The 12,812-nt window shown below is 44.1% G+C and overlaps 1 non-coding gene across 1 annotated transcript; it reads left to right on the forward strand.

Annotated features, from left to right (window-relative positions):
* The first annotated feature begins 7,903 nt into the window (after window positions 1-7,903).
* On the forward strand, window positions 7,904-8,100 carry LOC112605458. The gene has a single exon (XR_003115448.1). It is a non-coding gene; the product is annotated as a small nucleolar RNA SNORA74 (small nucleolar RNA).
* Window positions 8,101-12,812: the final 4,712 nt, after the last annotated feature.

Raw genomic sequence — 12,812 nt, forward strand, 5'->3', positions numbered from 1 at the left:
GCCCAGGCTGGGGTGCAGTGGCTCAATCTCGGCTCACTGCAAACTCCACCTCCCAGGTTCAAGCGATTTTCCTGCCTCAGCCTCCCAAGTAGCTGGGATAACAGGCACCCGCCACCACGCTTGGCTAATTTTTGTATTTTTAGTACAGACGGGGTTTCACCATGTTGGCCAGGCTGGTCTCAAACTCCTGGCCTCAAGTGATCCGCCCACCTCGGCCTCCCAAAGTGCTGGGATTACAGGCATGAGCCACTGTGCCCAGTCTTGGGGAGTTATCTTTTAATGGGTATAGAGTTTCTCTTTGGGATGATGGAAAAGTTCTAGCAATGGATAGTAGTGATGGTTTGTACAACAATGGGAATGTACTTAATGCCACAGAACTGTATACTTACTAGTTAAAATGATAAATTTACATTGTATGTATCTTGCCACAATAAAAAAATCAAATCAAACATTCAGCAATATACACTCTACATTAAACATGCAACCTTAATATTTCATTCACCAAAAGCTCTTTTCTGTGTGATATGCATGGACACGCTCACTGTTCCTTGGAATTTGGTCTAATATGTTTCCAAATGCCCTGTTGGACTGCACTATAGTCAATCCAGTGATTTCTGTCCAATTGCTTAGGTAAGTCATTCCCACGGGAACTCACTGAGCTCATTCTGACACTCAGAAGAAATTGGCCTTCTTTATTCTTTTTTTCTGAGTCCCAACCTTGAATTTAGTTCATTAACCTCAAAAATCATTCAGATCATTAGGACCTGAGAATTAATATTGTTTCTCTCATCGACTGGGAAGCAAAGTACAAGCAGCACCCCATTTCTTTCCTTTGCACAAAATCTTATTAATAAACATTTGACACTACGTCTGCGAAATTGATTTGTTCTGTTGGTAACATAAAAAATTGACTGTTTCTCTAGTAGAGTGCATTGTGCACAAAATTATTCTCTATACTACTCAAAGTCGCAAAAGAGTTGTCACATGAGTCATGTGGGATGAAGTGCAGTCAATATTTAAACGCATATAAGTCAGGGCATTTGTTGTCTGATTGCTATAGACAGCATAGACACCCTTCTTCTACCATGAACCCCAAATCAGTATCAGTTAACATATATGGATTCATATGTAAGGGAGTTTTTATTTTGAAACTGAGAATGTGAGAGAAAGTCATTCCCACAGGAACTCACTGAGCTCGTTCAGAGAAGGGGAGAAGCTGAAGTTAAGGAAACGGAGAATGGAAGGAGAGCAAAAGGATCCTACCTCCTTCCTTGGACTGGTTTTGAGTTCACTTGTGAGGGTTAGAGGCAGACGTTGATGGAATTATTCAAGAGAGTCTTTGAGAGACCAGTCAATAACAGAGAAGGAAGAGGAAGAGGCCCTTTTCTCCCACTTCTGTTTGTCGCAGCACTGTTCTTGGACTCTGAGACCTGGAAGCATTAAGCGTACCCAGAGACCACAGCTTGGGGGCAGGGAATCAAAGTGTAGCACCATGAGGCCACAGACAGCAACTGTGGATGAAGAGGATCCAAATCTGGAGAAGATGCAGGTGGGCGGCAGGGGCAGGCACTAGGAAGCACCCCTTTGGCTATTCCAAATAGTAATGCAGGGTCACTGTGGAGGGAAGGGGGAGAGAATCTCTTATTTTTTACGTTTTTAACCTTTTATTTTAAAAAATTTTGTAGACAGGATCTTGGTATGTTGACCAGCCTGGTCTCAAACTCCTGGCCTCAACTGATCCTCCTGCCTCAGCCTCCCAAAGTATTTGGATTACAGACATGAACCACTGCACCCAGTCTGAGAGTCTCTTTATGAGTACAGCAATTCATAAAAGCCAGTAGATACTGAATTACACACAGATTGTTTTATTTAACCCTTATAATAATACCCTGTGAAGGTGGTATTATTATTATTATTATTATTATTATTATTTCCACTTTACAGATGAGGAAAATGAGCCTCAGAAAGGTTAAGTAACTTTCCCTTGGACACGTGGCTCCCAAGAGGCAGGGCTGAGATTAGAACCAAAGTATATTTGACACAAGGACCTACATTCTTAAGTGCTGTACTTTACTGCTTCCTAATGTAGAAAACGAGGACAGGACAGGCGCCGTAGCTCACACCTGTAACCCCAGCACTTTAGGAGGCCGAGGTGGGCAGATGACTTGAGGTCAGGAGTTCAAGACCAGCCTGACCAACATGGTGAAACCCCATCTCTACTGAAAATACAAAAATTAGCCAGGCATAGTGACGTATGCCTATAATCCCAGCTACACAGGAGGCTGAGGCAGGAGAATCGTTTGAACCCGGGAGACAGAGGTTGCAGTGAGCCGAGATTGCACCATTGCACTCCAGCCTGGGTGACAGAGCAAGATTCCATCTCAAAAAAAAAAAAAAAAAGGAAAACAAGGACAGGTTTGGAATGTCAGAATTCCAAATGCTTTTATTTGCTCCATTTTATGCATTAACTCTTACTTTATTAAACACTGCTAAGAAAGCTGCAGGTCTTAAAACATGTGCATGGTTTTGTCATCTTCCTACTAAATGCCATAGACAAAGACTTGTAGTCTTTCTTATAAGTTCATACATTCAATATAAGTATGTGACTTTCTTTTGTATCCTACAATAGAACTTTAAAAATGCTCAGCATTGGCTGGGCATGGTGGCTCATACCTGTAATCCCAGCACTTTGGGAGGCTGAGGCGGGTGGATCACGAGGTCAGGAGGTTGAGACCACCCTGGCTAACACGGTGAAACCCCATCTCTACTAAAAATACAAAAAAATTAGCTGGGCGTGGTGACAGGCACCTGTAGTCCCAGCTACTCAGGAGGCTGAGGCAGGATAATGGCGTGAACCCGGGAGGTGGAGCTTGCAGTGAGCTCAGGTCGCACCACTGCACTCCAACCTGAGCGACAGAGCAAGACCCCATCTCAAAAAAAAAAAAAAAAACAAAACAAAACTGCTCAGCATTAAAGTGGGAACCAACAACTTATCCCACGCCATTTTCAGATAATGTTGTTTAAAGATAAATGCCCTCTAAAGCAGCAGGCCCCAACACTCTTGGCACCAGGGACCAGTTTCATGGAAGGCAATTTTTTCATGGACCAGAATGGGGGGGGGTGGATTGTTTTGGGATGATTCGAGTACATTACATGTATTCTGCACTTTATTTCTACTATTATTAATATTACATTGTAATGCATAATGAATAATCATACAATTCACCATAACATAGAATCAGTGGGAGCCCTGAGCTTGTTTTCCTGCAACTAGACAGTCCCATATGGAGGTAACGGGAGACAGTGACAGATCATCAGGCGTTAGATTCTCATAAAGAACATGCAGTCTAGATCCCTTGCGTGCACAGTTCACAATAGGGTTCGTGCTCCTGTGAGAATCTAATACCACCACTAATCTGATGGGAGGCAGAGCTCAGGTGGTAATGCCAGTCATGGGGAGGGACTGTAAATACAGAGGAAGCTTTGCTTGCTCGCCCGCCACTCATCACCTGCTGTGCAGGCCAGTTCTTAACAGGCCACAGACCAGTACCAGTCCATAACCCGAGGGTTGGCGACCCCTGCTCTAAAGTATAATTGTGAAAAAATTCAAGAGTATTTTCATTCACCTCTCACTTTCTTTATCACTTGGAAGTGTATATAACTCACACACCAGTTTGTCTAAAAAGTCTGAATGCAAACTTCCTGAGCTGAGGGGCCTATTTTACTCTCCGTTGTATCTCTGGAGCCCAGAACTGTGCCTCCAGTAGAGTAGATGCTCAATACATACTTGCTGAAGGAAGAAATGAGTGAGTGAATGTATCCAGACTACGTGAGGAAAAGGGGAGGGAGTGTTTTGGACACACAAAATGAATGGAACTATTAAGCCTATCTGGCCCCTGGGGAGTTATAGTCACTACCTCTGGTGCCTGGCCTGTGCTTTCGTGCAAATTCCTGGTCCAGGTGGCCCAGCTAATTGTTATAGCTGCCTTAGGCCCCGGCATCTTGTATTTTGAAGCCTAGCCTGTGGAAGAGTTCTCCTTGAGTCAGAAGCCCACTGTGGGGCCAATAAATATACTCCCCTCTCTACTCCTCACAAAAGTCCTGAATGGAGGACCATGGAGGAGGATGATCAGTTTCAGCTATGAGGGGTTATCAAGTAAGGCAGATACCATGGCCCACATGCCCTCTACTTTGCTCATTAAACTGAGGTCCCTGGACCAGCAGCATCACTTGGGAGCTTATTAGAAATGCAGACTCTCAGGCCTACCCAAGACCTGTTGAATCAGAATCTGCATACTAACACAATCCCCAGATGATTTCTAGGAACATGAAAGTTTGTGAAGCCCTGTTATACAATAACAATAACACTCTTGCAACATTTCTGCCAGACGCCAGGTAGCTTTTCGGTATTACCTTTTACCTTGGTAGTATATTTTTAGGCTCTTATTTTGCCTCTTTTTTAATTCTTATTTTTATTATTTATTCGTTTTTGTTTTGGAGACAGAATCTCACTCTGTCGTCCAGGCAGGAGTGCAGTGGCACAATCTCAGCTAACTGCAACCTCTGCTTCCTGGAGTCTTGCTCTGTTGCCCAGGCTGGAGTACGGTGGCACAATCTCAGCTCGCTGCAACCTCCACCTCCCCAGTTCAAGCAATTCTCCTGCCTCAGCCTCCCGAGTAGCTAGGATTACAGGTGCCTGCCACCATGCCTGGTTAATTTTTATATTTTTAGTAGAGATGGGGTTTCACCACGTTGGCCAGGCTGGTCTCGAACTCCTAACCTCAGGCGATCCACCTGCCTTGGCCTCCCAAAGTGTTAGAATTACAGGCATGAGCCACCGTGCCTGGCCCATAATCCATTTTTTTTTTTTGGGGGGGGAGGACAGAGTTTCATTCTTGTTGCCCAGGCTGGAGTGCAATGGTGCGATCTCGGCTCACTGCAACCTCCACCTCCCAAGTTCAAGTGATTCTCCTGCTTCAGCTTCCCAAGTAGCTGGGATTACAGGCGCCTGCCACCACACCCAGCTAATTTTTTGTATTTTTAGTAGAGACGGGGTTTCTCCATGTTGGCCAGGCTGGTCTGGAACTCCTAACCTCAGGTGATCCACCTGCCTCAGCCTCCCAAAGTGCTGGAATTACAGGCATGAGCCACCACGCCCAGCCCCCATAATTCTTTAATACTACCAATATCCATAAAATGTCAGCATTTTTATTCAGTGGGGTTTCTCTTTTCCTGGTACAGGTTGAAAATAATAAACAGGGTCTACCCTTTCCCTATCTACTATTTGAGAGACAGGGTTTTACTCTGTCACCCAGGCTGGAGTGCAGTGGGCAATCAGCGCTCACCGTAACCTCAAATTCCTGGCCTCAAGCGATATTCCTGCCTCAGTCTCCCAAAACACTGGGATTATAGGCCTGAGCCACCACACCCAGACCAAATTCTGTGTTTTTTGTTTATTTGTTTGGTTGGTTGTTTTTTTTTTTTTGAGACGAAGTCTCACTCTTGTCCCTCAGGCTGGAGTGCAATGGCGCAGTCTCGGCTCACTGCAACCTCCGCCTCTCTGGTTCAAGAGATTCTCCCGCCTCAGCCTCCCGAGTAGCTGGGATTACAGGCACCTGCCACCATGCCCAGCTAATTTTTGTATTTTTAGTAGAGACAGGGTTTCACCATGTTGGCCAGGCTGGTCTCAAACTCCTGACCTCAGGTGATCCACCCGCCTTGGCCTCCCAAAGTGCTGGAATTACAGGCGTAAGCCACCGCGCCCGGCCCAAATTCTGTGTTTTAATTGCTGTCTTTAGACTATTTATTTTCAATAATAAGATAGGGTTTACACCTGCCATTTTATTTTTGGTTTTCTGTTTGTCCCCTCTGAAGAAACACATTTTAGGTTCTCCAAGGTATCCTCTTGGCATTGTTCTACAAGTGTGGGATTAAGAAGGTGGCATTCCAGCTCTCCTCCCTCAGGGACTGGGCTCTCTCCCCTTTCTATAGCCTTGATAGAACTGAGGAGTCTAAGAATTGTAAAACAGGTTTTTTCCCATTCCCTTCGAAAATTCCTCCTAGGCAGAGAGGACTGTTAGCTTCAGCTGACTTTGTTAAACTGATTATCTGTTCACTGGTGCCACAGTGGATGCTGAAACGAAGGAGCCCCACTTCATAATCTTGAGACATTTATTTACATGTCTCTCTCTCCTTCTAGATTGTGAATAATATGTGGACAAGATCTGTACATCATTCGTCATTGTATCCCCAGCAGCTACCAGATGTGGATGCCTTATTTACTAATACTTAGCCCAAAAAGATCAGACGTGTTTTTAACTCTTTATTTTTAAGTAATTCAAACTTACAGAAAAGCTACAAGAATTCTACAAAAGCTCTCTGATACCTTTTGCCCAATTCACCAATTGCTCATATTTTGGCACATTAGCTCTATCATTCTCTCAGGAATCAGTCTTTTTTTTTTTTTTAATCCTTTGTTCAACTTACTTTCATTTCCATTTAGTGCCTTATATTAGTTGTCTTTTCTCTCTGAATTTACCAATTTTCATACACCAACAAAAGGGAGGAGAGGGAGTAAAAAGGATCAGATGAACTTGTGAACCATTGGCTTTTCATCCATTGAAAGCTACAAGATTGGCCAGGTATGGTGGCTCATGCCTGTAATCCCAGCTCTTTGGGAAGTGGGTGGATTGCTTGAGGCCAGGATTTCAATATCAGCCTGGGCAACATGGCAAAACTCTGTTTCTACAAAAAATACAAAAATTAGCCAGGTGTGGTGGTGGCAGGAAGGCTGAAGTGGGAGGATCGCTTGAACCCAGGAAGTAAAGACTGCAGTGAACTGTGACCGCAGCACTGCACTCCAGCCTGGGTGACAGAGTAAGTCCCTGTCTCAAAAATAAATAAATAAATACAACTATAAGATTTATTATTGAGACACTAAGAAAGGCATTTAACATGTCTATAAATATGGTCAAGCTAGAAAAAAAGAGGAGCTACCTTCTAGAATAGGCTATTTTTACCAGCAGAATTGCTACAGAAAATAATTGTGTTGCATTACATAAATAGCTCTTCCTGGGAGCATAATGATAACTCTGCTTCTGCTTTTTAAGAAGTCAGCCAAGAAAGGTTGGGAGAAATCTACTATATTGTCAAAAAGTAATTTTTCATACTAGTCTGAGGGGCTAACAACATTTAGAAAGAACCTGGCTTGCCATGGAATGTAGAGGATGTGGGTGAGTGTTAATGACAGTGGGTTTCATGGCCGGGAACCGTGACTCACTCCTGTAATCCTAGCACTTTGGGAGGTTGAGGAAGGCAGATCATTTGAGGTCAAGAGTTCAAGACCAGCCTGGCCAACATGGTGAAACCCTGTCTCTACTAAAAATACAAAAATTAGCCAGGCGTGCTGGCGTGTGCCTGTAATCACAGCTACTTGGGAGGCTGAGGCACAATAATTGCTTAAACCCAAGAAGCAGAGGTTGCAGTGAGCTGAGATCCCACCACTGCACTCCAGCCTAGGTGACAGAGTGAGACTCTGTCTCAAAAAAAAAAAAAAAAAAAAGTGGATGTCAAAGATACGTCTTCATATCCCATAGGACACTTGTTTAAATTTTGCCAGGTCAAAGGGAGATTATTCTTATTCTGATTTTAACCCACACTGATTCTAATATATTGAGTTGTGTCATTTTCCTTTAAGGAAGTACAAAGTTTCAATGAAACAGCTGAATTGACAGGAGTTCCAAGAATTGCAACAAACAGAATAAAAAGAACAATGAAATCATTCACAAAAGAGGCCATTCACAGACAGCTTGGTACCACTGTAGTAAAAAAAAAAAAAAAAAAATTAGAACAAACTGGAGTGAAAGGAAAGTATAGTTCAGGATTCTGGATTTTAAAAGTTTTATCCAGCAGTCGTTAGCTCTCCTGGCTAGTGTGATGCCTGTGATGGTGTTTCACTGTTGGAACAGCAAGCACTGTCTTCATTGAGGCTTGGCTGCAGCTGCTGTTTTGGTGTGGGGCCAAGTACCTTTGGGCAGTGTTTCGCACCTCTGAGAGTGAAATGACTCCTGTGGATTAAGTCCTAATCTGAGTGCAAACAATCTTTTCTGTTAAAAAAAAATAGTTTTGAGGCCAGGCATGGTGGCTCCTGCCTGTAATCCCAGCACTTTGGGAGGCTGAGGCGGGCGGATCACTTGAGGTCAGGAGTTTGAGACTAGCATGGCCAACATGGTGAAACCCTGTCTCTACTAAAAATACAAAAATTTAGCTGGGCCTGATGGCATGCACCTGTAGTCCCACGTACTCAGGAGGCTGAGGTAGGAGGATCGCTTGAACCCAGGAAGTATAGGTTACAGTAAGCCAAAATTGCACCACTGTCCTCCAGCCTGGGAGACAGAGCAAGATTCTGTTTCAAAAAAAAAAAAGTTTTGGGTTAATTTTATTTTTTTTTTTTCAAAAAAAAAAAAAAATATATATATATATTTTTAGAGACAGGGTCTTGCTATGTTGCCCAGGTTTGTCTTGATTCCTGAGCTCAAGAGGTCCTTGTGCCTCAGTCTCTCAAAGTCCTGGGATTACAGGTGTGAACCACCATGCCCAGCCAAGTTTAATTTTTTAATTTTTTATTTATTTTTTTGAGACGGAGTCTCACTCTGTCGCCCAGGCTGGAATGCAGTGGTGCGATCTCCACTCATTGCAAGCTCCGCCCCCCGGGTTCACGTCATTCTCCTGCCTCAGCCTCCCGAGTAGCTGGGACTACAGGTGCCCGCCACCACACCAGGCGAATTTTTTTGTATTTTTAGTAGAGACGAGGTTTCACCATGTTCGCCAGGATGGTCTCGATCTCCTGACCTCGTGATCCACCTGCCTTGGCCTCCCAAAGTACTAGGATTACAGGCATAAGCCACCGCGCCCGGCCTAATTTTTTTGTTTGTTTGTTTTTGCTTTTGTTTTGTTTTGTTTTTTGAGACAGGGTCTCACTCTGTTGGCCAGGCTGGAGTGCAGTGGTGTGATCACAGTTCACTGCAGCCACGACCTCCCAGGCCCAAGCAATTCGCCCACCTCAGCCTCCCAAGTTAGCTGGGACTACAGGCGTGCACCACCACACCTGGCTAATGTTTTGATTTTTCTGTAGAAATGAAGTTTCACTATGTTGTTCAGGCTGGTCTCGAACTCCTGGCCTCAAGCCATCCTCCCACCTCAGCCTCCCAAAATCCTGGGATTATAGGCGTGAGCCACTGCACCCAGCCAAGTTTCATTTCTGACCTATAAACGTTATCATTATAAGTCCTTCTGCTAAAGAGATACAACCAAAGTGTACCTATTCATTCATTTCACAGATATTGCATGCCAGGCCCCACACTGAGCTGAGTACTGTTCTAGGCACATGATATGTAACAGCAAGTAAAACATCCCTATCCTCACCAAGCTGATATTCAAGTGAAGGAGACAGACGAGAAACATAATGCATAAGGAAATCAGGTAATGTGTTAGAAGGTGGTGAGCACTATAGTGAAATAAAATCAAGGTTAGGTGGATCTGGCATGTGTGGAGAAGCAAATTGCAATCTTAAGGGTAGACTTTGTTAGGAATTAATTTTAAGCAAACGGTGTAAATGTTTAGGGGAAGAACATTCCAGGAAGTGTTAACAGCTGCACCGAGTCCCAAGAAAGCAGTATAGTGGCTTATTCCGGAAACAGCAAAGAGGCCAAAGTGACTGCATAGTTGGCCAGGTGGGAAGGTCAAGGAAATTCGGTAGGGCCTGGGGCTGTTGAAGGATTTCAGTTTCCACTATTTCCTTGCTTCCTCTGAACAAAGCACTTTTAAGCAGAGAGGAACTCAATTTGGCTTTCATTTTAAAGGGTCTCTGTGGGCCAGGAGTGGTGGCTCATGCCTGTAATCCCAGCACTTTGTGAGGCCTAGGCGGGTGGATCACCTGAGGTCAGGAAATCGAGACCAGCCAGGCCAACATGGTGATACCCCATCTGTACTGAAAATACAAAAATTAGCTGGGTATGGTGGCAGCGCCTGTAATCCCAGCTACTTGGGAGGCTGAGGCAAGAGAAAGGAGAATCGCTTGAACCCGGGAGGTGGAGGTTGCAGGGAGCCAAGATCATGCCATTGCACTCCAGTCCGGATGACAGAGCAAGATAATGTCTTTTTAAAAAAAAGGAAAAAAAAAGGGTCCAGGCGCTGTGGCTGACGCCTGTAATCCCAACACTTTGCGAGGCTGAGGCAGGCGGATCACGAAGTCAGGAGATCGAGACCATCCTGGCTAACATGGTGAAACTCCGTCTCTACTAAAAATACAAACAAAAAAAAACCAAAAAAAAAACACAACAAATTAGCCGGGCATGGTGGCAGGCGCCTGTGGTTCCAGATACTCAGGAGGCTGAGACAGGAGAATGGGGGGAACCCAGGAGGCGGAGGTTGCAGCAAGCTGAGATTGCACCACTGCACTGCAGCCTGGGTGACAGAGTGAGACTCTGTCTCAAAAAAAAAAAAAAAAGTGGGGGGATCTCTCTGGCTTCCCTGTTGAGAATAGACTGAAGGGGACAAGACAAAACAAGGAGACCAGGTGGGACAGGTGGGAGCCTACTGTTATGATCCAGGCTAGAGCTGGGAGTGGTTCAAACCAGCATGTAGAGTGGCAGGGGTAAAAAGGGATCACATTCTGGATGAGTTCTGCAAACAGAACCAACAGAATTTACAGAGGGATAGGATGTGGACTGGGAGAGAAAGAGAAGAGTCAAAGTGACTCCACGGTTTGAAGCCTGAACAACTACAAAAAATGGAGTTGTCATCAGCTGAGGTGGGAAAGCTGCTGATGCAGCAGGCTTGAGGGTAGATCAGGAGTTCAGTTTTGGATACACTGCTTTGACATCCAAATGGGGCCATAAGTGGGCTGTAGACATGTGAATCTGGAGTTCAGGAGAGAGGTCTGAGCAGGAGACATAATTTGGGAGTTGTAAGTATGTACACAGATAATAGTTACTCACCTTTTTCCATCCTTTTAATATGAATGTTTTCAAACATACACAAATGCACATACATTTAGTACATATACCTTCTACCTTCATTCAACAATTATTAACATTTTGCCATATTAGCTCTATATTTCTCTATCTTTTAAAAATAAAAATAGAGACAGGTTCTCACTTTGTTGCCCAGACTAGTTTCAAACTCCTGGGCTCATGCGATCCTCTCGCTCTGGCCTCCAAAAGTGCTGGTATTACAGGCATGAGCCACCACGCCCAGCCATATTTGTCTATTTATACACGTTTTTGTTTGTTTGTTTAACTGAGCTGTTTCAGAGTAGGAAACATCTTGTTGCTTCACTCTTGAATACTCTGGCATTCCTGAAAGAAATGTAAAATCCCCCAAATCAATGAGATAACAGAGCAAATGAAAGCAGATAATGACCAGGGTCAAGGAAGGAGCCCTGGGGCACCCCAAGGATAAGAGGTCTGGGAGAAGGAGCAACCATTAAGGGAGAAGGAACCTGAGAAAGTAGATGTAATGTAGAGTAGGCGGACATTTTCTTCTGATTGCTGATTTTTTTTTTTTTTTTTTTTTGAGACAGAGTTTCGCTCTTATTGCCCAGGGTGGAGTGCAATGGCGCAATCTCCGCCCACAGCAACCTCTGCTTCCCAGGTTCAAGTGATTCTCCTGCCTCGGCCTCCCTAGTAGCTGGGATTACCGGCACACGCCACCACACCTGGCTAATTTTTGTATTTTTACTAGAGACAGAGTTTTACCATGTTGGCTGGGCTGCCCTTGAACTCCTAACTTCAGGTGATCTACCCAACAAAGCCCAGTAAAATTTTTTGTAGAGATGGGGTTTCACCACATTACCCAGGCTGGTCTTGAACTTCTAGACTCAAGTGATCTGCCTGCCTCGCCCTCCCAAAGTGCTGGGATTACAGGCCTGAGCCACTGCACCCAGCTGATTGCTGAAATTTACCAAAATGTAAAGAGGCAGATACAAAAGGCATTCATGCAAATTTTCCTTCTAATTTCAGAATTTCTTCTTCACACTTGTGGAACAAACTATTTTTTTCTTAGTCTTCTTAAGACTGGGGTAATTATGAAAGGAATCAAATAATTCCTTTTGATTGTTTGAAATGAGCACCCTAATACACCCAGGGGCATAGACTCCATAAATAATGAAGAGGTCAGCTGGGCATGGTGGCTCATGCCTGCAATCCCAGCACTTTGAGAGGGCGAGGCAGACAGATCACTTGAGTCCAGGAGTTCAAGACCAGCCTGGGTAATGTGGTGAAACCCCATCTCTACAAAAAAATTTACTGGGCTTTGTTGTGCACCTGTAGTCCCAGCTACTTGGGAGGCTGTGGTGGGAGGATCACCTGAGCCTGGGAGGCAAAGGCTACAGTGAGCTATGATCACCCTACCGTACTCCAGCCTGGGTGACAGAGTGAGACCTTGTCTCAGAAAAAAAAAAAAAAAAAAGATATCAAGTCACAATACTGCTGTCTGAATTGGCAAAGATTCAGTTCAGTTTTCAGCACTAACTCAAAGCAAGCCAATCAATCAAATTCAGAGGCTAATTTAGGAAATTAAGAAGCTGAATGACAATTTTGATTTTTTTTTAACCACAGAGTTAACACTTTTTTAAAGGTGTTCCTCACATCAACCTACACAAAATAAACTATGGTTAAAAACTAAAAGTATGACAGTCCAAAGAAGAAGACATATTTAAATTTTTTTAAAAAACTAAAACTATTTTCATTCCTCATAAATATTATTCATAGCCTGTCCATAGCCAACATAAAATAGGGTATCTGTAGCTTCAG

The sequence above is a fragment of the Theropithecus gelada genome, chromosome 13 (assembly GCF_003255815.1).
Source record: "Theropithecus gelada isolate Dixy chromosome 13, Tgel_1.0, whole genome shotgun sequence".
Classification (NCBI taxonomy): Eukaryota; Metazoa; Chordata; class Mammalia; order Primates; family Cercopithecidae; genus Theropithecus; species Theropithecus gelada.